Here is a 25,347-nt window from a genome sequence, read left to right as displayed (position 1 = left end):
CAGTGCCACTTGCTGAGTGTGAATTCATGTATGCCTACTTTGCCTGCACCATGATCGTTGGTACCCCAACATCTGCAAATAATGTGCCCCAGCTTACCACATGGTGCTTGCTATGGCCTATTTGGCATTGGGGACTGTGATGTCCTAATAGGCGTGTGTGTTGTCCCCTCCTGTTCCCTGAAGGTCTGTTAGTGGTAACAAGTGTTGTAACCTCATCATGTCCAAAGGTGTGGGCAGACCAAGTTGCGTGTGGGGTACACTTCATGCACGGGCAGGGTGTAGTGCTGTGTGGCATCAACATGGCTCACTCATGGCAGATATTCAGCGTTACAGACACTGTTGTGGTCTATGTTGTGTGTAGCTGCACAGTGATTGCAGGGTGTGGTGGTTATGGTTACCATGTAGATTTGGGCCTCTCCTGTAGTGCATTGTTTTGAATTAGTTTGACCAGATGATAACACTTCCACAACCCTGTATCTCTCTCTCATGCAGATTCGCAAGGACCACGGAGGAACATGAGCTAGAACCCAGTGGTGGCGAGAGTAGCCCTACAGCTGCAGCGGAGCCCAGTGACACAGACCCCTCCAGCGCATCTGAGGGGGACAGACGTATGCAGGAGGAATCTGTGGCTGAGACACAGAGTACCACATCATCTGATGCCAGCGGGGATGCATCCATGTTGGCAGGCACAGGGGATGGGGAGTCTGCATCATCATCTAACACCCAGCGTCCAGTGCCCAGCCTCCCATCCACTTCCTCTAGTGCTGCCCGTATCCGTGTCACTAAGAGGAGATGAGTCACATTCACACCTGGCACCACTGCACCTGCACCTGTCCCCCCTGCTGCCATCAGTGCAGAGTGTGTAGAGCTCCTGCGCCACCTCTGTGTGGGCCAGACCGCCCTGCTCAATGCCTTCAGTGACCATGACAATAAATTAGGCCAGGTGGTTACATACATCAAGGGCATACACTCTGACGTGGGTGGGCTACACCCTACAGTCCAGGCATTGTCATCCACAGTGACGTCAGCCCTTCAACAGGCACATGCTCCCATTGCAGCTCAGGTGCCTTTGTCCACCCCCCCAGTCAGTGGCCACATCAGGTGACAGTGACCACGGTTCGCCTGCGTCACCAAAAAGATACAGCACAAGGAGCACACAACAGACACAACCGAGGCACTCCCGCCCACAGACACCATCCCCACTGAATAGCAGGGCCACCCCACAATGCACAGACAAGAGCTAGTCAGGGACGATCAAGGCCAGGAGATTAATGAGGCAGACATCAGGCTCACATGCCGCAGAGGCATCACCAGCAAAAGACTCTCCTGTCACTAAAACTTCACACAGACCTACCCATGCAGTGTCTGTGTCCACTGAGGGGGTGTTGCATATAAGGGGTACACATAGGAAGAGCACAGGGACACATCCACCGACCACATCTACCCCAATTCTGAGTCCATTGAAGCAGGTATAGGAGGGCACTGTAGAGACCACCCCTGGCAAGAAGGCAAAGGAGGGCACTGTAGAGACCACCCCTGGCAAAAAGGCAAAGCAGGGCACTGTAGGGGGTACACCAGGCAAAGAGGGGAAGGAGGTCCAGAGGCGTAGCCAGACCAAGCGTTCTGCAGGATCCAGCACATCACCAGAGGTAGTGCCAGTGTCTGCACCTGATGTGGGACAGTTGGTGTATGTGCCTGTTGTGTCATCAACACTTCCCATCAACCCCAAGACAGGGAAGCCAATTCATATTCCCAAAAAGTGGAAGGGCACCCCTCCAACCTCTCCCACCCACACTGTGTCAGAAGTCTGCATAACTCCACCTCCACGTGCCACTATGCCACCTGGTCCACACAGCCCTCCAGCTTGCCAAGCCACTGTTAGCCCCACATCACCTGGGGCTCTGTCACCCCAGTCAAGTGGGCCAGCTGTCCCGACACACAGCCAGGTCCAAGTCTGCATGACTGCCAGGAGTGAGTTGACATCCCCCTCATGCGCATGTGCCTCATACAGGTGTGTTAGTCCTGACCATTGATTACAAGCATGGACACTGGCCCTGTTGCTCTGCTGTGTTGGCCTCCCCCCTGTGCCTTGGTCACTGGCCCTGTTGCTCTGCTGTGTCATGCTCTCACCTGTGCCTTGGACACTGGCCCTGTTGCTCTGCTGTGTTTGCCTCCCCCTGTGCCTTGGACACCTGCCCTGTTGCTCTGCTGTGTCATGCTCTCACCTGTGCCTTGGACACTGGCCCTGTTGCTCTGCTGTGTCGTGCTCTCCCCTGTGCCATGGACACTGGCCTTCCTGTTTGTGTTTCACCTGTGCATGGTATGTAGCATTTTTACATCATTTTGAGCCTTGCTGTTGTCTACTATTGTTGTACCGCTGCATCTGTGCAATATGTGAATAAATACAGTTACTTCTGGTGTGTGTTTTGTCGGTGTCCTTGCTGATTAAAGTTCTGTTTCTGTTCACATTTGATTGCCTGTGCACCATGCTCCATGTATCACTTCAACATTGCAAGGCTCTTTGCAGCTATCATATTTTTGGGCAGGGTTGAAAGGGTCTTAAGTCCATTCTGAGCCTGCAAATTGTGTGATCTATGATGGCTATTTTACCTGGCATGCAGCCATCTTGTTGGTGATTTGCTGTTGTTGCCTACACTGTTCACATGTCTGGTTGGGGGACACTGCCAGCACAGGGTGTGATGCTGTGCAAATGTTTCGGAGCTGGCTGGGATATGTAATGAAGTATGTGTGTGGAATGCTTTCTGTGTGGCCAGCCTTGTATGTGTATGGTCATCTTGTGTTGGCCCTTGGTCCTGGTGGCATGGCCTACATGAGATGTGTGGTGTTGGGTGTAGCAGAGGTGTGCAGTGTGAAGGGTGTCTGTTTGTAGTGGATGTGTGTGTGCCCCTGTATTGTGTGGGACACACATGTGTCACCCAGGAGTTGTATGCCTGTTGTTTGTTTTGTCTTGCCCTGGGTAGAGGATTGTATGCACTTGTGTGAGCTGTTTGTAGTGCACTGTGCTGTGTGTTGGTGTGTCCATGGTGTTGTGTGTGACTCCTCCTTGTTGTGTTTGTACGTTTGAAGTGTACAAAGTGTGTGAGTTGCACATCAGTGTTGTGTTTGATTGATCCTCAATGTGTCTTGGGTGTTTTTGTGTGAACTGTGTGGCCCTGCTGCTCCACACTGACATTGTGTTTGTGTTTGTCATGCATTGCAGGCATATGGTAGTTTTTCGACTCCTGTCGGGCCTGGTGTGTGTGGTTTTAGGCCATCCCCTATGTGTGCCACTTGTGCCTGGCCATTGTGGGTGTTCAGTCCCTCTATTTGTGTGTGGTACACCCCTTACATGTCTGCTACTGACATGCAGGCTGTTTAACTTGGTGTCAGCTTTCCCCTTGGTTTCCATGTGTGTGTGTGCCTCCCCATCACTTCATATGTGGGCTTGTGCTTTGTGGTGCAGTTCTTGGGCCACTCTGGACATTGCCCCAATGGTTTATGTGTGCTTTCCTTGTGCTATTTGTCATTCTGTAGTGGTCATGTGCACTTCAGCTGTATGTGCTGGCCAGTGCTCTGGTGGAGGTGGCTGTGCTCTTGTATCCCAGAGTCGTGCATGTGTAGTTGTTGTGTTGGATGTGTGGATGTAGGGTGTGGTATTGCTTCAATTCCTGGGTGTAGTGTTGTATTTGTGCAGTGCTGATTTGTGGTGTGTGTGATGCGGTTGTGTCAATCATGGCTGTTATGCAGACACTGCTTGTTGTGCATGCAGTGGTGTGTGTATGTGGCCTTGGCATTGCCTGATGTGTATCCCCTGATGTCTTGTGGTGTTTGTTGATTGAGGTTTCATGTGCATCTGTGGTGGGTATGATGTGGCAGTGTGTGTTTGTCCAGATGCACTTCTGTGTGATTTGTGTTATGGTGTGTGTGTTTTGTTCTTGAGTGATGTTGTTGTGTACTCCTGTTGTGTCTGTGCTCCCATTGATTTTCCCCAGTTTGGCTGACAGGGTATGTGTGTTTGTGTTAGAGTTCAGTATGGGTTCCTGTAGTGTTTGTGTGTTGTTCTTGTGCAGGCATCTGTTGAGGCATCCCTGTGTGTGTATTGTGTTTGTGGCTGCACCCAGGGTGTGTGTTTGTGTGTGTGTGTGTATGTGCTGGCAAGGATTGTGAGCCTTGAGTGTGTGTGGCAGTGGTGTTGTGTGTTCCTAGTCAGCCAATCCTGCAGTGGCTGTCTCCCTGGTTGTGTGTTGTGTGGTGCAGAGAGTGTGTATTGTGCTTGTTGTTGCAGTGCTTGTTGGTGTGCATGGAGGGGCACGGGGTTGGCACCTGGCCTGTGGGTTGATGGGGTGTGTTGCTGTGGGGTTGGGGGTGGTGTGTCCCTGTGGTGTTTGTGCCCTGCCCATGCCTTGGAGTGGCCCTGCCTTCTGCATAGTGCGCATATGTTGACTGCGGAGGTGACGTGACCGGGACGTTGCTGCTGGTTGGCGGTCGATGTGTGTTCCGGATGCTGAGGGGGGCATAGTTGTGAGGTGGGTGATGTGTGGGTGCCCTTGTGGATGTGTTGTGACCTCAGCAGGGTGTCTTTGTGGTGATTGGACCCTGTGTCGGCCTGTATGTTGTGTGTTGCTTTTGTGTATTTGCGTACCTGCGACATTGTCCGCGGCGGCCAATCTTACGATAGTGTTGTAGGAGGAACATCACCCGATGCATATGGAGGGCTGGGTTCATGGCGTTCAGGACCGGGTCTCGGCTGTCTTAGTCCGCTGTCGAGTTTCCGCCTGCTCAGGCTGGGTGGCGTCTCCGCTGCGGTGCGTCTGCTTGTTTGAGCCATACTGATTTGTCGTGCGGGGCGGATGTCACCCGGCACGGCGGAGAGTCTCAATTGGCTACCTCCGCCGCGGTGGCGGGCGCACTTTGATGGCGGTCCACAGCGCGCCGCGGCGGACAGGATTTGACCTATGTTTACCTATCCTGATGTGGCGGACGTGAGTTCCGATGCTCGCGGGCGGAAAAAGCTGTTTTCTGCCCCGCCACCACCGCGGTGGTGCCACCACCCGACATCATAATGGACCCCTAAATGTGTGGTTTTGAAATTAACCAACATAGAGTAAAATGCACACACAAATACACGTGGGATACTAATTTGCATGGATTTGCAAAGCATAATTTACTAATTTGTCGTGTATTATGTCATAAAGAGTACGTATTTATTATAATCTAATTGAGAATTGCATGAATGTGATTTTGTCCGTTTATTTGTGGATGATTTCATGAAGATTGGTAAGTCGAACAACGCATATATGTTGCTTAAAGCTAGGTAAATACTAACTAGGTTATCATTAGAAAGGGGAAGTTAAACAGAAAGGGCTTTATTTTGTAAATTTACACTTATTTGTGTTTGTTTTTGTAATAGTTCCTAATTTGAGTAAAAGAAAAATGGACGCTAACTAAAATTCCGAAATGGCGATGGAAGTGCGCAAGCTCCAAATCGAGATGTGAGCTGCCTGTGACTTATCAGTATGGGTCGAGGACAGTGTGGCCATTTTGTGGGGCCTAAGCCAAAAGACAGTGAAGTCAGCATGTTGTCCGTGGGAAAAGAACAACAAATGACAATTTAAAGGACACTTCGAAGGAAGTTAATGTTTGGACAATAACACCATAGTTTGCTGCAATGTGAAGATGACTATGCACAAAATTATAATGAAAGACGATGAGGTGATGCTCATCCGACTCTAAATTGACCAATCACGGACTTAATAGTTAAATATTTAGATAGATAGGTTAGTGAAAATGGGTAGAAAAGAGGACGTTTGGGACATTGAGGAGAGCTCGCCTTTTGATTTGATCTGTGCACCCCGAGATGCTGTCTGTCTGCGCGATTTTTCTACGGCGCTGGGACTTTGACATTTTTCTCGACTTTAACTTTTGAATGGGGGCGAAGTCCAGAGAGAGAGAGAGGGAGAAAGACAGAGAGGTTTTCGTTTGGAATTATTGCATTCTATAGTGATGTCTTCGCCTCTATGTTTGGGTAATATGCCTTTTATTTCTTTAAAGTCTGTTATACTAATAAATGAATGCTATTGAAAATTTAACTTTTCTTTCAGGACTTATTGCATAATTGAATCATTTCCATTTTAATAAAACGTAGAGGTCATGCTAGGAGACTAAATCTTTAAATACAAATTAAATAAATGGAGAATTAAGCTGGTCTTGTTATCCATAGTTAACTTTTACTAGCAGATCAAATAAAATAAATGAATAGTGGGGTGTTTCTAAAATTTCCTCTTACAGAAACCATGATATTAGAAATAAAACTGCAGTTGTAAATAATGTATAAACTAAGTCTAGACACTCCACTATAGCACTGCGACTTCTTGTTTGGATCATTTACTGAATCCACGGAGCAGATTAGATGAGTGAATGAATGCAAGGTAAGAATGATGGGCCCAGTTGTAAGAAAATAGTGGGTAGCTCTGTGGGTAAGGTGATGGTTTTATGAAGAATTTTTGGAGCCGCGCTGCGACACATACCTGCCAACTTACAAAATAATTTCACAGTGAAGCGGGTCGGGTCTTCGAGGGCCAGGCCATGTGCCAAGAGCTACCTTAGAGGCACTCAGCCCCTCACACCCCTCGCAAAAAAGGGTCCCTGGAACAGTCGCTGATGTCCTGGGGTGTTTTCACACCTCTTGTTGGATGCTTACTGCCTCTGATAACAAAGTGGAAATTTACTGTTTTCATCTTGTTTTCCCCGAATCGTACACGTGTCAACACAGTATAATGTGACCAGGCGTTCCAGATTTGTCAGGATAGTCCCAGTTTTTCAACTTCTGTACAGTGTAATTTTAACAAATTTAGTGAGTTTTCCTGATTCCTAATGCAGAATGATTTGGAAGCCCCTAGACGAAATCAATGAAAATTCGACATGATACTGTGTGTAAAAGTAGCATTCAATTCATAATGCCTCAATTTCTGCATTCCTACTGTGGTTAATGGCATTTAAGGCATTCCGTGCCTCCCAGCCGATGAAACCTTTTACTCCTGTGGAACGTCTCGGATCTGTTTTTTGGAGGTTTTCAAAATCTGGCTACTCTACTTATTTAGCACAACAAATGAAAGAAAAGCAACATGCGTCGAACACAACTGAAACCCCATTGTCTTCCATGGGCAGGCTGAGCATCAGTGAAGTGGAAGCACATTTCGATAGAGTTGTCTGTCAGGCTCCCACAAGCATGACGTGCCAGCAGTGTCGGCATGGCTTATGGCAATCAGAAAGTGCCTGATGGGCTGATCTGACAGGTCAGCTTGAGGGCTGTGTTTTTTTTACTGTTTGTGGGCCTATTTTATGGTCTACTAGGCCGGTTTTAATGTTGATTTCCATTACATAAAAACAAACATTGCCTGCGCAAGCTCACATACAGCGTCTTCCATACCTTGCAAAAAACACTTGTGACCATGTTTACTGTTGATTTCCCGGATATAAAAGCAAACATTGCCAGCAGCAAGCTCAAAGTCAATGTATTCCATACCTTGTAAAACACTTGTGCAACGTAGCTTTACAAGTTTAAAACTGTTCTAATTTGCAGACATGGGACAAATTATCAGATCTTTAATTCACTAATGAGTGTCACTTTGAGTTTGGTGCACAAGCCTATTTGCTGTCCACATCCGACACTGCGTGCCAGTGTCCAATTTCATTGCTCACTCCAACCAACTCTTCTTTCTCTACTTATTTTTGCGGGCGCTACCCTAGTGGCACCTTCCTATTTCCCCCACCACCCTCCTCCTCATTTACCTGACATGGCAACCACTCAAGTTAAGTCTGGAGTTAACTGTTTCAAAATAATTTATCCGCCTAACTTGTCTAAAGCTTCAGCAAAATGGTTCAAGCATTACACCATTGAACAATTTCCCGATTCCCTCTTTGTTTAACAATTCCATAATGGTCGTTATTGAAGGCTCAAAAATGACTTCATTTTTTCACTCACAACATCCCATACTGGTCCAACAGCTTCTATAACTCCTTCAATGTCACCTCCTCCTCATCTATCCCACATGGGCAGCAGCTAAAAATCTCCCCCTCTACTTGTTTTAATGGCTCACTCACTATTTCACTATACAACAATGGTACAGTCTTGCTTCAAGCTAAAGACACTTATTTCTCTCTCTTTGACCACCTCTTCCCTTCCCTACTCCCCACCCCTGCAACTGTGATCTCACCTGATTGTTCATCAAGCTCCTCCCTTTACTTCCTATCTCCTACCCTGACCACCTTATTCTCCAATAGGCCGCTCTCCCTGGAGGCACAGGCCGATCCTTTGCCCCCTCCTTCCCCTGCTTCCACATTGCTCATTCTTCCCCCTCCAAATGTGAACTTCCACTAAACACATTAGCCACACCTCTGGCTAACACTCTCCTTTTCCACTCTGCACCATCCTGGTATTCCAAAGTAACCTCCCCCCAGTCCTGCTCACCACTCCCATATTTAATTCACCTTTCCTAAAGCCTGATCTCCCGGTTAACTTTCCATACTTTCCCCCTTCCCCCTTCTCTTCCTTCCTACCAGCTCTCCCCCTCTCGTTGTTCCCTGAATTCTGCACAAACCCCTTTCTTCTCACTTCATCCTCCCATTCCTCCAGTAATGCTTCTCAACCCTTTATTGCCCCTTGGCATTCCCTTCTTTTCCCTCTGCCGGACCTAGCAGAACCATATTCTTTCTTCAACTACCCTCTATCCCAATCCCCCCACTCTGCTTCATGCCTGTCCCCATACATTGGGTGCTGCAGCAAATGCGCCTAGAGAAATCTTTAGGATAGCTAAGTCCCTAATTTCAGCTCCGGCTGAGCGTCCTTCTGTTGAAGGGGCACAAGACCGCTGTAATGAGCTAGCTGCCTTTTTTTCCAAGAAAATCTCGACCATATATTCATCTTTTAGTAATCCTACAGTCAATGTCCCCTCCGTCCCTCCTAGGCCAGCTGACTCCTCGGTTCCCTGCAAACTGGACACAATTCCGCTTCTTGATGCCGCCAGCCTGGATAGATTAATCTCCAAAGTTTCTTCTGGCTCCCCCAATGACCCGGCACGCCCCCCGGATCCTTGTCAAGGCACTGGACGTTATTCGTCCTGTGATCCTGGAAGCTTTAAACACCTCCATTGTGTCCAGGTCGGTCCCACTCGCTTGGAAGTGTGCCATGGTGAGGGCGCTTCTCAAGAAACCCTCCCTGGACCAGAACAACCTGTCCAACTACCGCCCCATTTCGTTGCTTCCCTGGTTGAGTAAACTGCTGGAAAGGCATACCAACAATATCTTAACAGACTATCTGGAGTCCAACTGTCTGTTGCGTGCCTCCCAGACAGGTTTTCGCCCTCAACATGGCACAGAAACTGCCATGTTGGTGGTCACAGAGGAAGCAAGAACGACTTTGGATCGGGGAGGAAAGGTGGCCATTATCCTGTTAGACCTTAGTGCCGCGTTCGACACGGTGAACCATGCCACGCTAGTATACCGACTGGCGGGCATGGGCGTGTCGGGCGCAGCTCTGGACTGGCTTACCTCCTTTTTGAGTGAGCGCTTTTTCCGGGTCTTTGAGGGCGAGACAGTCTCTCCTAAACATCCTCTCAGGTGTGGGGTCCCTCAGGGCTCCTCCCTGAGCCCGACCCTCTTTAACGCCTACATGGAACCTCTGGACAGGATAGTCCATCCCTTTGGTGTGCGTATAGTCACCTACGTGGATGATACGCAGCTGGTGGTCTCGTTAGACCACGCAGATGGATCATCCAACACCTTAGGCCCCTGTCTAGAGGCTGTTGCCAGCTGGATGCAAGCTTCCTGTCTCAAGCTTAATGGGGAGAAGACAGGCATCATTCTCCTTGGAAATCCCTCCCCGTCTGCTCTTGCACCCGTCTGGCCACCATGTCTTGGCGCTCCTCCTGCGCCCAAGTCCCAGATAAAGAGCCTCGGGATCTGGCTTGACACTGCCCTTGATTTCTCTGTCCAGGCTACTAAGACTGCTGCCACTTGCTTCGGACTAATGAGGATGCTCCGGCGGGTGCTCCCTTTGCTCCCTTTCCAGGCGAGGAGGATCATGGTCCAGGCCCTCATTCTCTCTCGCCTGGATTACGGGAACGCTCTCTACCTGGGAGCACCGGCTTCGGTCCTTCAGAGTCTCCAGGTCACACAAAACAGTGCGGCCCGCCTATTGTTCAATCTGTCCCATCGGCAGTCGGCGAGGAAGGCTCTGAAGGACCTTCATTGGCTCCCAATGGCTGCCAGAGTGCAGTTTAAAGCTCTGTGTATCATGCACAAATCCTTCCACCGTGTAGGCCCAGCGATTCTGCACCCTCTGGTTACGCCTTATGTTCCAACACGCCCCCTTCGGTCTGGTACCCTGCAGCTGGCCACCTCCTCTAAAATTAACAAAGCCCGTTGGGGTGGCCACTCTTTTTCCCATTCGGCGACCAGACTCTGGAATGCCCTCCCCTTTGCCATCCGGGGTAACAGCAACCTCCTCTCGTTCAGAAAGGCCCTAAAAACGCATTTGTTTGCGAAATCTCTCTGATCTGCCCCGAGCCTGCGCTAAAACCATTTTATCTTCAAGCACTGCGAGGCCCCAGGGCGGTTATGCGCTATACAAATGCAATTTTTCATTTCATTTCATTTCACATTCACCTTTCCAGGCCTACGGGACCTTTCCAGCCCCTTCTCCTCTCTTCTACGTAAACCTCCTGCCATTCTATGCCCTCCCCGTATTCTGCCCTCCCTCCTTGTTCCTCACCTATCTCCTTCTAAATGTGATCTCAATTCTTCTCCTCTGTTCAACATCAGCAAAGATAACTCTCTTTCCACCTCAGATGCACCAATAACCTCTCTCAACCACCATCTATCTCCACCTTTTACTCTTGCACCCCAATACTCACCCCGCACCCCCACCTCTCCCTGCCCTCCCTCGCCAATTGCACTCCCTCCTGTATCCATCAAGCCACCTAACATTCCGTGCTGAGCCCTACTCTCTCTCTTATGCACTAAGAGAGAGACCTTTCCAAACAACCCAATTCCCTTGGCAAATACTCACTTCTCCAAACTCCTGAGGAGTACCTTGCGCCTGCGCCCCAAAAAAGCCATTCACAATCAGTCTTTTTCAGACATTGTTAACTTACTGGCTAGTTACAAGACTTCTCATGCCACCCCCTTTCACTCTGCTCTTCAAGTAAGTCTACTCTGTGCACTATTTGGACCATCTCTTCTGTCAGACCTAAACATCAGCCTTATTCTACCCTGGCACCCTCTTAAAAGAACATTATCCCTATCACCCCTAAAAGCCCAAACGCCCCGTCTCCAAAACAACCTCATCAGAGTTGCGCTGTTTGCTCCTCAACTTGAGATCTGCAATTAAACACATACTGAACATTTCTGAAACCATCATTCTCCACAGTCTTGATACTCTCTTCCTCACTGAGACCTGGTCCAATCACACCTCTCATACTATTTTTGATCTTTTGTTACCCACCGCCTATTCTATTAATTAGAAATGACAGAACAGACAAAGTGGGGGGAGGTGTTGCTATCATCTTCAGAAGCTCCCTTCAATTGAAGGCTTTTCCTAACAGCTCCTTCCATACCTCGAATGCCTGTCTCTGGAGCTCCAAGTGCAAAACTGCTCCCCCTTCAGATTTCATGCCATTTATCACCCGCCTGGTGACTGCCCTTCTTTTTTGGAGTAACTCACTAACTTCATCAGTGACCAATACTCTCAAAGTGACAGACAGATTTTCCTGGGAGACTTTAATCTTCAGTGGGGCTCTTTGGAAGACTCAGCTACCAATAGGCTTGCCACTTTTCTCCCAGCAAATGATCTTATCCAACACTGCAGTGAAACAACACACTCTAAAGGCTCAATTCTGGACCTTTTTATAGCCAAAGCAGACATGATTACTATTGCTATCCCTATTCAAGTATACTGGTCTGACCACTTCCTCATCCCCTTGTCTCTTCACCTATCACACCCTATAACTCTTGGTCAACCTAAAGGGACTACTACCTGGTTCTGTAACACCAAAAACATTGGCCTTGACACTCTTTGTGATGCTGCTATCACTTCCAAGGTTAGACACTAATGGGGATGTTAACGATCCTACCTCCCAATGCCTCTCTGTCCTTGCAGTCAAAATTCATAATGTCGCTCCACTTCAAAGCAAAAGGAAAAGGCCTATTCCTTCAGCACCATGGTTGATTAAATCCCTTTATGAAGAAAGGAAGAACCTGAGAATCCTGGAGAAAAAATGGCGACAATCTCCATCCACCACTAATCTTTCTATTCTACTTTCAGTAAGATTAAAATACCACAAACACATTTTCCATGAAAAAGTGTCAAACTTCAGAACCCTCCACGACTCAGCCAAAAACAGACCCAAAACACTATTTGACCTCATCAAAAATCCAAACTTCTCTCCCTCAACCATCGAGCCTGATGATTCTCCAAAGAAAGTTGAAGACTTATTTTGATGAAAAAGTTAAATCACTGGTGGAGCAGGTCATTCAGTCTACCCCCCTAGAGGAGCACAAATCCTTAGTCATTTGACAGGACTTTTACATCTTCTCTGAAGATACCCTCCTCAAATGCATCCTCGAAACAAAGCCCTCTAACCATACTTTTGACCCCATCCCTAGTGACATTGCCATTGATTTCTACACTGTTAGATCTGGCATCGTTGGCGTGAGTCTCCCTTCCATTTTTACTGATTGCCTCCTCTGCTTTTTATATGTTTTGCAGGTTATATGCTTTGGGCACTGTGCCACTGCTATTCAGTGCTACAGTGCAAGTGCTCCCTATGTTAAATTGATGTATTAATTAGTGATTCCATGATTGGGTTATTTGATTTACTTGTCAGACCCGTGTATTGGGGCTGAGTCTTGCATTTCTACAGTGTTAAGTTAGCATGAGCTTATTAAAAGTTTAAACACCATTTTACCTTTTTGCTTTCTGTTGCACACCACACACACGTTAGTTATGGTTTCACTTTAGGCTGAGAGTTTTGCTTCACATGAGAATAACTTGTTTTTCTACATTGCTAGACTTGCCTCGTAAGTATAGTCTGAACAGTGAGTGCTGAGGCCTTCAAGGTTATCAACACTGTTGCTTTTGTTCAAACTGATCAGCGCAGTTCTAGACATAACATATATGCAGCTGGGGACAGCTCAGATACTGGCGCCTTTGATAATACACTTTGTAGGCATGATTGAACACACTTGGAGAACTTTTGTATGCTGAGAGCTTGGGCAGAATTTGATTTGATTCACTCCTGCTAAACTCTGAGGTATGGGGTTGCCTATGCAAGCCTAAGAGACCTTCTGTACTTATAAAATAACCTACTAGCAAGGGAGGGTGAAATATAGGTATATATTTAACCTGTTTCCATTTAGCATTATAACATGCTTTATCCCTTTGTATTTTATGGAATAGTAACTATGCTGACAATCTTATTTCTTATCATATGTCTGCTTGTATTAGCTAAAATGCTGCATTTGGGATCACAGCGTTAAAATAAACATTTTAAACTTGCTCGTGTCTCCCTTTACTCCCTGTTCTGGACTGGTATGAGAGTATAACGAAAGAGTGCTCATGTTTCCCACCTTACCTGAGGTATCCTAAGTCGCATGTTCTGGGTTGTCTAATCATTGGTGACTTTGCTATAGGACGAAGAGCTAAGGTGACACTGATGCTAGTCTGGTAGGGGATTTTGGGTACTAAGGTGAGTTTTGGCACGCCCCAATTCACTGAGGTCCTGAGTCTCTGGGCACATTTCTGTGACTGAGCAGAATCTCTGGAAAATGGTGCCCATACGTTGGTGGCCTTATTTCATGACGCTTGAGTAGTGCTTATATCAGTCCTTAACCCCCTCAATATTGTTTCCGGTTAACGGTGGTGACGGATAAACCTACCTATAGTTATATATGTCTTTTCAAGTTTGAATCTTTCAAAACGGTTTCCTTTTGAATTACTACCCAGTTGTGCTACATTGTTTTGCATTGTATCTTTCTTCACTGTGTCGTTATGGCTGACGTTGACATACCACAGCATAGTCACGTTGCGGTCCGCAATCATTTGCAGGCTTATAACGTTGGCTTGGAGGGCATGGCAGTTATTCTGGTGGTGAGTGCTGAGGTAGCTTACCGGTTTGAGATCTTCTACTCATGGGTGACATTTCCAGCAGTGGATGAGGCTACTCAGGTGTTTAACACTTACACTCACACAGTCGTGCCCGTGGAATATGTTCCATATAGGACACAGGAAATTCTGATTTCTGCATGGCAGCACCGTGTTTGGTTTAATGGCACCCTTCCCCACAGTTTAACAGCAATTAGATTAGGTCCTTTGTCCATTCCAGGCGCTTCTTGGCCTGTTTTGGTGGAATTTACCCTGCATCCTCGTGCGGGGACAGCCCCCGTTGCTGATTTGAGTCCCCGATACACCTCCGCAATTGGAGTTATTAGGGCTTTGGTTCAATATATTACCCGCAATTTCCAAGGAGGGCCCCTGGTGTTGAGGCGCTCCCAGCTGGACCGAGCGGGATGAAACTTAGTCCCGTCATGGTTAATGCGGCTATGTGCAAGCGTCCCCAGGATAAGGATGATATGCCTTTCTGGCTTGCCGAGAAATTCGACAAGCTGGAAGCAGTTTTTCCTAATTTGAGTCCTGTAGAAAAACACAGAATTCTTACAATTAGTTTGCCCAAGGACTTGGTGCCCGACGCTGGTGACTGCGAGTCATGGGGTAGAATTTTTGCAGCGGTGCACACAAGGTGCTTTGGCACTCTGTCAATGGCTGTCCTGCCGACTGTCATCAAACGCGTTCAGGATGAACACGGACCTGAGGCTGCGGTTGAATTGGGGATGAGACTCGTTTGCTCCTTTGATTTACTTTCCGATCTCGTCCTTTCTAATATTAAGGGAGATGCGGTAAACTTCCAAGTGTCTAATGCCTTGCGCGAGGTCCTCGATGGAGATAAACCCCCTCAGTTACCGAGAATTATTACCGCAGCTTATAAGACCATAGGCCATAATAGTTTAGGTGTCAAGCCCTTTTCTGCTAAAGATAAAAAACAGACTCAGGGGTCGAAGTCTGACAAAGACGATCAACCCAAAGCTCCAAAACAAAATTGGAACAAAAACAAAAAACAGGTAAAACAACAACAACAGAAACAGAAGTCCCGTCCTGCGTCACCAGTGCATGTGTCTACTGAGCGCTCTTATGACTTGCGCGACCGCGCTATGATTAAGTGTGAAAGGGCCACTTCCCCTACCTCATCAAAGCATCTTCTTCCCGCAAGGCCCCGGACCTATCCATCCGATCCTGTGGCGTCCCTAGCAAACCGGACTCCACCCCTCTCTCCTTTGCAGGAACCAATCGCGACGAGCGGAAACCTGGAAGGACTCTCCAGTAACCCCGGAAGTCCCTCCCCCAACCTGGAGGCGGAGTGTGGAAAAGCCGGAACCAAAGACAGCAGTTCGTTCAATGCGGTGGACTCGTGGCAGGAGGCAGCGTGCGGCAAACCTGAGGAGAAGAGCGGTAAAGTGGAAGGAGAAGAAGAAGTCTGGACCGAGGACTGGTGGAGTCCGGTGGAGGAGGTTGGAGAGCGGCCGCAACTCGCGGGAGAGTTGCGGCGGGCCAAGTGAGTACCGATCCCCTTGTATCGAGAGTGTAAATAGCAGTGTATAAAGCAATCACGCCCACACCTTGCACCCAGCACTGTATATTGTATATAGTACCCGTTTTTCAGTCACGCGCACAACTGTATATAAGACCCCCGCACTTGCCCGTCACTCCATCACCCTTCTGCCCTCCTAATCTTCCTCTTTCACCCTCTAGACCCGTCCCCTACCTTCCTCACGCTCACTTCAAGTCCTGCACCCCGGGTGAAGGTATAAGGCACTGGCCTATCCTAGCTAGTCGAACTAACGGCCCTTTTCTCTCTCTCTCCTCCCATACCTCAGAGGAACCATCATCCCGGTGACCAGCCGACTAGACCACTTCGAAAGAAGCCATAAACCCGACTTCCGGCCAAGCCCCATCTCTTCGCGAGGAACCATCGTCTCGACGTCTGGCCAAGCACAACATCGGGACCCTTCCTTCCTGTATTGCGCTGTTCATTCCCCCCCTTGACCTATTACTGAAAGCTGTGTACTGACAATAAAACCGGCTCAGAGATAGCCCACTATATACGGCCTCCACGCCTGTTATTCCGGTCCGCCTACACCCCATGATCACAGGTGGTGTCAGAAGTGGGATCGTCCGGAAGCATGGAGGCCGCTGTAAAAAAACTGGTGGAGACACAGGAGTAGTTGGGGAAGCTGATGGAACAGTTCCTCAGGAGGGCCGAGGACGACCAGGGACAGTTACACGATGTCCTGAAAGGCCAGGGAGCAGCCCAGGACCAAGCGTTGGGCAAGCTCACCGACGTACTAGGCCAACAAAGACCAGTCACTTCCCTTCCCTCAGTGGTCCTCCAAAAGTATGTACCTGGAGAAGACCCGGACTTCTTCTTTACCAATTTTGAGCGTCTGGCTCAAGCCGCTGCCTGGCCCCCAGACCGTTGGGGTCACTATTTGAGTCCTCTACTGACCATCGAGTTACAAGCAGCATACCAACAAGCCAATATCCAGGGACAGACCCCTTATGTTGACATCAAAACGTGCATCCTGGAACGCCTGAGTATAGACGACAAAACCTATAGGGTGAGGCTGCGCCAGGCCAGAGAAGGGCAACAAGAAACCCCTCGGGCTCTGTCTTTTCGCATCAAAGATCTGGCCGATCGCTGGCTGCGACCCGCCACGGCCACAAAAGAAGACATTCTCTCCAAAATATACCTGGAGCAGTTTTTGGCATCTCTACATCCTTCCACACAAAAATGAGTTTGCCAACACACCCGCCTCACACTGGAGAACGCGATAGAGATCGCCAGTGCCTACCGGTGGGGCACAGGACTTCCAGAAGCTGAAAGATGAAAACACCCATCGACCCCAAACCCTTAACCACAACCAGGCCTGAGACCTCCCTTACCCAGGAAACCGGAACCCGCTCCTCTTTTCCCCTACCCTGTTATGCCTCGACCACCCCACCCTGACCTCAGTGTTACCACTGCGGGGGATATGGGCACATTGCCCGAGTGCGCCCCCAGAAAGAAGAACCGATGGAGGTAGGTCTCACCCGGATCTTTGTCTGCCTCACTGCGGAAACCACCCCTCCCAAATTCCACTGCTCAGTGAGAATTGATGGACACCCAGTTCTAGCCCTTGCTGATTCGGGTTGCAGACAGAGCGTACTCCGACCCCAAGAGCTGCCAACCCCGGTGGGACCAGTTACCGGTACGGTAGCCTTCCAGTGCGTACACAGCGATACAAAATTGTACCCTACTGCCCGGATTCGGGTTCAACACCCCACGGACCACGGAAGCATGCTGACTGTTGGTCTTGTACCCAACCTCCCGGAGCAAGTAATACTGGGCATTGACTACTCAGGTCTACCCCGTCTTCTCCATGATACCACAGACTCCTTGGAGAAATGGTGGTCGGAAGCCCTGTTTCCCCACAGCCATCCATCCACAGAAACGTCAACCAGACCCTACAAAACAAAAACCCAAAAGAAGAAAGAGAAGAGGAACTACGCTACAGCTTTTCCCATTCGATTGGAAGAACACCCCTGGGAAACAGACAGGGAATTCCGCGCTGCACAACAGGAGAATCCCGTCCTACAGGATGCGTGGGGGCGTGCCCTGGACAATGAAGACCCCCTACAAGTAGGTCCCTACTTCTATAAAAAGAACGGCCCTTTGTATAGAAAAGGGGGGGGGCCCGACAACCACCACAATTGATAATCAAGGGGCCCTTCCGCGATAAGGTGTTGTTTCTCGCCCACAGTCACTTACTCAGGGGCCACTTTAGCAATGAGAAGACAGGGCAGGCGATCCTGGAAAAATTGCATTGGCCAGGCGTCTACCAGCAGATAAAACAGTACTGCCGTGAATGCCCGATCTGCAAAAAGAACAGTAGATATCGGCCCCCCAGAGTACCTCTTCAACCCCTCCCCCTTATTGACATTTTCTTCAGCAGGGTAGGGATGGACATAATAGGCCCCATGTTACCCTCCAGAAGCGGGTGTCGGTATGCTTTAGTCCTGGTCGACTATGCCACCCGTTTTCCTGAAGCCATACCCCTACGGCAACCCACCACCCAGAATATAGCCAAAGCACTGATCTCGATCTTCTCCAGGGTAGGCTTCCCTAGGGAAATCCTGACGGACCAAGGGACCCCCTTTGTGTCCACCCTCATGAAACAGGTGTGTTCCCAGCTAGGTATTAAGCAGATAAGGACCTCCGCTTACCATCTCCAAATGGGTGTGCTTGTTGAGCGCTACAACGCCACACTAAAGACCACCTTGAAGAAATTGTTGGCCCTTGAGAGCAAGAGGTGGGAGGAGATGCTACCCCTAGCACTGTTTGCGATCCGCTGCAAGGTACAGAGCAGCACAGGGTTTTCACCTTATGAGCTTTTATATGGGCGTCCCCCGCGAACTCTGTTAGACATGGCCAGAGAGGCCTGGGAGGACGAACCCGAACAAACCTGAGCCCTCCCTGAGTACGTGGTGAACCTCAGAACCCATCTGGGACAAATACAGGACATTGTGAGGCAGAACATGGTGACCGCTCAAGCAACCCAGAAACAACAATATGATAAGGGCACAAAACCACGGTCCTTTCACCCTGGAGACCTGGTACTTTTCCTGATGTCATCCTCAGACCACAAACTGCTGGGTCAATGGCAGGGCCCTTTTTCGGTCCTACGACAGGTGACGCCGGTTACTTATGAGATAGAAACAGACCCTACCCGGCTAATCTCCCAGATTTACCATGTAAATCTATTAAAAGAATGGGTAGGCCCTCGCCCCATTCTGTCCGGCACAGAACCAGAAACCGTCCTATCCTATGAGGTCTGTATGGATCCAGACTTGACGGAAAGTCAGAAACAAGAACTCCGTAAAACCTTGAGGCCTCTACAACAGGTTTTCTCCTCTATCCCTGGCCACAATTCTGTTATTGAGCATGCCATCCTAACAGAACCCGGTAAAACGGTACGCCAACGACCCTATCGGGTCCCTGAGGCCCGCAGAGCCGTTATTAAGGATGAGATAGCCCAGATGCTGCGTATGGGGATCATAGAACCTTCTATCAGCAGTTGGAACTCGCCCATTGTGTTGGTGCCAAAACCTGACAGATCGATCAGATTTTGCATTGACTTCCGCGAGGTTAATAGGATCTCGTCCTTTGATACCTACCCTTTGCCTCGTGTTGATGAGATGATTGAACTTATAGGGAAGGCCAAATACATCAGCACGCTCGACCTATGCAAGGGTTATTGGCAGATCCCATTTAAGCATGGGCGAATTTTGCGAATCTGGCGTTCGTGAATTTTGCGAATTTGCGAACTCGCAATCCGCAAAATCAGTGAATTCTCGCGAATTTGCGGTTTTTGTTTTTTTTGTGTTCGCAAGGATTTCTGCCAGCTCGCAAGGATTTCTGCCAGTTCGCGAGGGTTTTGTACCAGTTCGCAATTGCGAACTTACATGTCGGCTCGCAACGGTCACGATTATGTTGTTTCTACGTCTGGTTCATCATCACAGGTTCCCAGCACCCTCTGTTTCACCCCTGCCACCCTCTGTTTCACCCATGCCACCCTCTGGTACATCAATGCCACCCTCTGGTTCATCATCACTGTAAATTATGGGGGGAAAAAGCAAGCACACCTGCCTGCTTCAACTGACATGAATTAATTTGGGGTTGATTTATTAATGTGTCACTGTTTTAAAATTCCAGTCTGGCACCTGCTTCCTTATCTGTAATTTGCTTTCTGTTGCAGTGCAATTTTTTTTTCCAGGACCTTTGTGGCCTACTTGTAGCTATTCTATGAGCCTGCTGTGAGGGTCAGAGCAGGGTCATACAATTGTTGCAACTAGCAACTGAACTCTGGAGGGGCCCTTGTCAGGAAGCACTACAGGGAATGGTTACTAATGATGAGTTTGAACTTTTGAACCTGCTGAATGCTTTCACTATTGCAAAACTCGTTTTTCTGCAGAACAGCATTACAGCAACTGTAATGTCCCAAACAAGCTTATATGAGAAAGTTGATTTCTAATCCAAAAGTTATCCAAAGAAAATCAAAAGGCCTGAAATCCAAAAAAGTGCAGGCAAATGTCAACCTGAGGAGTTATTCTGATAAAAATCATCATTTTCAGAAGGTCTATGCTGCTTGCTAGTAGATTTCTTGTGCAGAATTGCAATTTTTGTAATTTCGCGAGTGCAAGATTGTTGCTGCCCGCCGCACCTACATGTTCGCAATTGCGAACTTACACCGCAAAATTGTATCACCAAGAAAAAAAAATCCGCTGCGTGCGAATTTGCGGATTTTCGGTAAATTCGCGAGCGTTCGCGGATTGCGAATTTACCGAAAATCCGCAAAATCCGCGAGCGGAACGGATTTTCCGCCCATGCTTAATCCCATTGAGAGATGAGGACAAAAAGAAAACAGCATTTTCTACGCCCGAAGGACTGTATCAGTTCACTGTGTTGCCCTTCGGCCTTCACGGCGCCCCGCCACTTTTCAGAGGGCCATGAATCAGGTGTTACGGCCATATTCCCGATACGCGGGGGCCTATTTGGATGACATAACCATCTACAGTGACGACTAAGGCCAACACCTATGCCACCTACAAGAAGTCGTCTCCTCCCTGGGTTCTTTTGGGTTCACCATTAACCTCTCAAAGACCACCATAGCTGCCCAATCAGTCAAGTACCTGGGTTATCTTTTAGGCGAGGGAGTTATCCGACCCCAAAACAATAAAATCACCGCCATACAGTCAATCCCCTTCTCCCAAACACGAAAAGAGCTCCGCCCATTTTTAGGTCTCTTGGGGTACTATAGGAGATTCATCCCTAACTTTTCCCAGACCGCAGCACCCCTAACCGATCTCTTGAAAAAGTCTACAAAGACAGAAGAGGCTCTGAGGCACTCTGATCCCTTTGTGCTACAAGCATTAAACAACTTTAAACGGTCCCTGATGTCTGGTCCTGTGCTCATCAGCCCGGACTATTCTCTACCCTTTATTCTCCAGACTGATGCATCAGAACAGGGCTTGGGGTCTATCTCAGAAAGACCACAACGGGGAGGAACGACCCATCCTCTTTTTGAGCAGGAAGTTGTTTCCCAGGGAGATGAACTACGCCGTAGTAGAAAAAGAGGCTCTGGCCATCAAATGGGCAATGTAAAGCCTCCGCTACTACCTGGACGGACGAGACTTTGTCCTGTATACCGACCATGCCCCGTTGGAATGGATGGCCCGTAACAAGGGACACAATGACCGCGTCCTTCATTGGTTCTTATCCCTACAGCCCTATAGGTTCAGGACTTTACACCGGAAAGGCGTTGATCAGGGAAATGCCGATTACCTCTCCCGATGCCCTCTCCCTCCAACCCGATCAAGAAGGACAGCTAGGGGAAGGGGATGTGAAAGGGCCACGTCCCCTACCTAGTCAAAGCAGCATCTTCCCGCAAGGTCCCGGACCTATCCATCCGATCCTGTGGCGTCCCTAGGAACCCGGACTACACCCCTCTCTCCTTCTTTACAGGAGCCAATCGTGACCCGGAAGGGCTCTCCAGTAACCCCGGAAGTCCCTCCCCCAACCTGGAGGTGGAGTGTGGAAAAGCCAGGACCAAAGACAGCAGTTCGTTCAATGCGGTGGACTTGTGGCAGGAGGCAGCGTGCGGCAAACCTGAGGAGAAGAGCGGTGAAGTGGAAGGAGAAGAAGAAGTCTGGACCGAGGACTGGTGGAGTCCGGTGGAGGAGGTTGGAGAGCGGCCGCAACTCGCGGGAGAGTTGCGGCGGGCCAAGTGAGTACCGATCCCCTTGTATCGAGAGTGTAAATAGCAGTGTATAAAGCAATCACGCCCACACCTTGCACCCAGCACTGTATATTGTGTATAGTACCCGTTTTTCAGTCACGCGCATAACTGTATATCAGACCCCCACACTTGCCCGTCACTCCGTCACCCTTCTGCCCTCCTAATCTTCTTCTTTCCCCCTCTAGACTCGTCCCCTACCTTCCTCACGCTCACTTCAAGTCCCGCACCCCGAGTGAAGGTATAAGGCACCAGCCTATCCTAGCTAGTCGGACTAACGTCCCTTTTCTCTCTCTCCCTCCCATACCTCCGAGGAACCATCATCCCGGTGACCAGCCGACTAGACCACTTCGAAAGAAGCCATCAACCCGACTTCCGGCCAAGCCCCATCTCTTCGCGAGGAACCATCGTCTCGACGTCTGGGCAAGCACAACATCGGGACCCTTCCTTCCTGTATTGCGCTGTTCTTCCCCCCCCCCTGACCTATTACTGAAAGCTGTGTATTGACAATAAAACTGGCTCAGAGATAGCCCACTATATACGGCCTCCACGCCTGTTATTCCGGTCCGCCTACACCCCACGATCACATTAAGTCACCTAATCGATTTCAGGTTCCTGATCAACCTTCTCCTCGTTCTTTACAGGACACATCTGCCTCAGTGTCTGGTGTGGAAGGCGGCGGCAGAGGAAGGGCCGGCCAGCAGAGTTGCGACCAGCCCCACCCGAAAGATGGAAAAGGCAAGCAGGACGATTCTTCACAGAAAAAACCCCAGTTTCAGAAAAAGAAAGTTGCCGCTTTAACAGCGAGATATGCCACAGATAGTGAGAACGCAGCTTCGGAATCAGACGTGGGCGCTGACGCTGTTGGACAGCGTGGCGGAGATTACCATAGTGCGAGAGGCCCTGCATCCACTACTGAAGGTGATAGAGACTGACAAATGTATTTGTTGTTGTTGAGACAGCTGATGGTAGAGTAGCTCCTCCTGATAGGTTATTTGAAATTGGCCTTTTAATTGAAGGTGACATTGAACGTGCCATAAAAGGGGTATTTTGGGAAAATCTTACAACTACATGCGATATTTTGTTAGCGGAGGCTGACTGTCCCCCACCTTTTGTTCTCACAGCTCCTAGAGGAGAGGAGGTGATCCTCCCTAATTTTGCGCACACAGTGTCGAAGGAGCATGCGCTGAATTTTGCAGAAAAGTGGGCTATGGCCCTTGCGCCTGCATTGTACCGCACTCACTGTGGTTGGGATAAATTCTTCCCCAGCATGATATTCCCTTGCGTTCTATGCCACAGCCTCAACCTCCGTATCCTGCCTTGGAGGCAGTGATGAAAGCCAGTGTACCGAATTCTAAAGCTTTGTGGATACAATGGGCGACATCATTGACGTCTCCGGATGTCACGTTTATTTTTTATGCCTTCTTACGGTCACAGGAGTATTTTCAGTATGAATTTGTTCATCCTGCCCCTTTGACTAAGCGCCCTTTGGAAGATTTCCATTGTATCATTTACACTGATGGTTCTGTGCGAGTTTGGCATGGGTCTAAGCACGCATACGTCTCAGCTTGCGCTATTGTGGTTGGTACCATGGTGGATGGGGAATTTAAGTCCGATGTCGTGCATACACAGACATTAGGGGCCTGTACTGCCCAGTTAGCGGAGCTCCGTGCTCTGATGCTTGCATTGGAGTACGCAGACATTGGTGTGACTACTCTTATTGTGAGTGACTCTTACTACTGTGTCCAGTCTTATAATGACAATCTGTTCTTTTGGACTCAAAACGACTATTGTGACTCCAAAGGTAGCACAATAAAACACAAAAATGATCTGGGTTTGAGTGGCTGAACTTAAAGAGCACCTGCCACTTGTGTATGTAATTCATACTCTTGGTCATCAGCGTGTGGAAGTTCAAGCTGTTGGCAATAGTTTGGCCGATGAGGCCGCGTAGACAGCAGTTTCGGCATATTTGGTTGCAGCAGTTACACGTTCCAAAAGTAAGATTGATGATGACATCTTGGCAGGAATTGCCGCTACTGAGAAGGGAAGTAAATATCCTAAGGGGTTTCCTTCTAAGTATTCTTATCACTTACGTGCTGATAAAGATCCTTATGTGAAAATATAAAGATCCTTATGTGAAAATACCAGACGTTGGTGACAGACTGATTCCCAATGCGGACCACAGGTCAGCACTGATTACAGCTGCCCAGGAGGGTGTTGCGTCCGCACATGCAGGCTTTTCAGCTTCTGTATCTCAGCTACAACTTCGCTTTTGGCGGCGGGGACTGTACAAACAGACGCTTGATTATGTCCTTCAATGTGACATTTGTCAGCAGATCAAGCCTTCATCTGCTGCATGTCTGCCCCAAACACAGTTGTACATTTCCAATAAACCGCTTGGTTGTGTTTATTTGGATCACTGTGGTCCTTTCTCCTCTCATACTGCGTATAAGTACATCTTAATTCCAGTTGATTCTTGCACACGCTTTGTATGGGTGTGGCCCCACCGGAGTGCTGATTCACAAACTGTCATTAGAGATGTGCGTGTCTTTGTGGGAATTTTTGCGTGTTGCACCTTCCATTCAGACCAGGGTCCAGCGTTCACCTCTAAGGCATACAAGGATGCCATGAGTTCATTGAGGGTCCAAGTCAAATTTTCGTCTCCATACCGACCTGAGGGTAATAGTGTTGTGGAGCGAATGAACCGTGATTTAAAGCAATCATTGACAGCTAGGGTTATAGGTACCGGCAGGAACTGGCTGGCCCATCTCAATAGCATACAGCGTGCACTTAATAATCTCCCTGGAAGGTCTCTGGGTGGGCGGAACCCATACGAGATGCTCTTTGGTATCAAAATGTTCATTCCGGAGATTGAAGGTCTAGACCAGGCGGCGGCTGCTTCCCCCTTTGACGTAGATGAACATTGTGATGTTTTACAGAAACTACAATAGAGTAGAGACAGTCTTGCAAAGGAACACTTGCCCTGCACATCTGATGTTGTGTTGCAGATTCCGGTAGTTGGCTGGCTATCAGGAGTTGGAGAACTGGTCCGAGAGAAGATCGAGAACAAGAAAGAATTTGGTCCCTCATATCGAGCTCCAGTTCCTGTGCTTGGCATGCAGGGCACAAGAACAGCCATTTTACCACCATTTCCAGGTCGAAAGGAAAAAAGGTTCATCTCCATTGACAATCTCAAATTACACAGAGTGGCCGATTCTTCTTAGTATGACACCTGCGGTCTCCTGTCCATCAATAATGAGAAATTCTGTTTTGGCTCCTGCCCCTAACAACAGGCCTTACGTCGCATTTCAGATGCCTGCAATTTCAAGTACTTTGTTGAGTACCCCACCTGATGCTCAACTTGATGAGACTGAGTATACTTAGCGGTACAAAAGGGGGTGGTGA

The sequence above is a fragment of the Lissotriton vulgaris genome, chromosome 7 (assembly GCF_964263255.1).
Source record: "Lissotriton vulgaris chromosome 7, aLisVul1.2, whole genome shotgun sequence".
In the NCBI taxonomy this organism is placed as follows: domain Eukaryota; kingdom Metazoa; phylum Chordata; class Amphibia; order Caudata; family Salamandridae; genus Lissotriton; species Lissotriton vulgaris.
Note: the sequence above shows the minus strand (reverse complement) of the source record.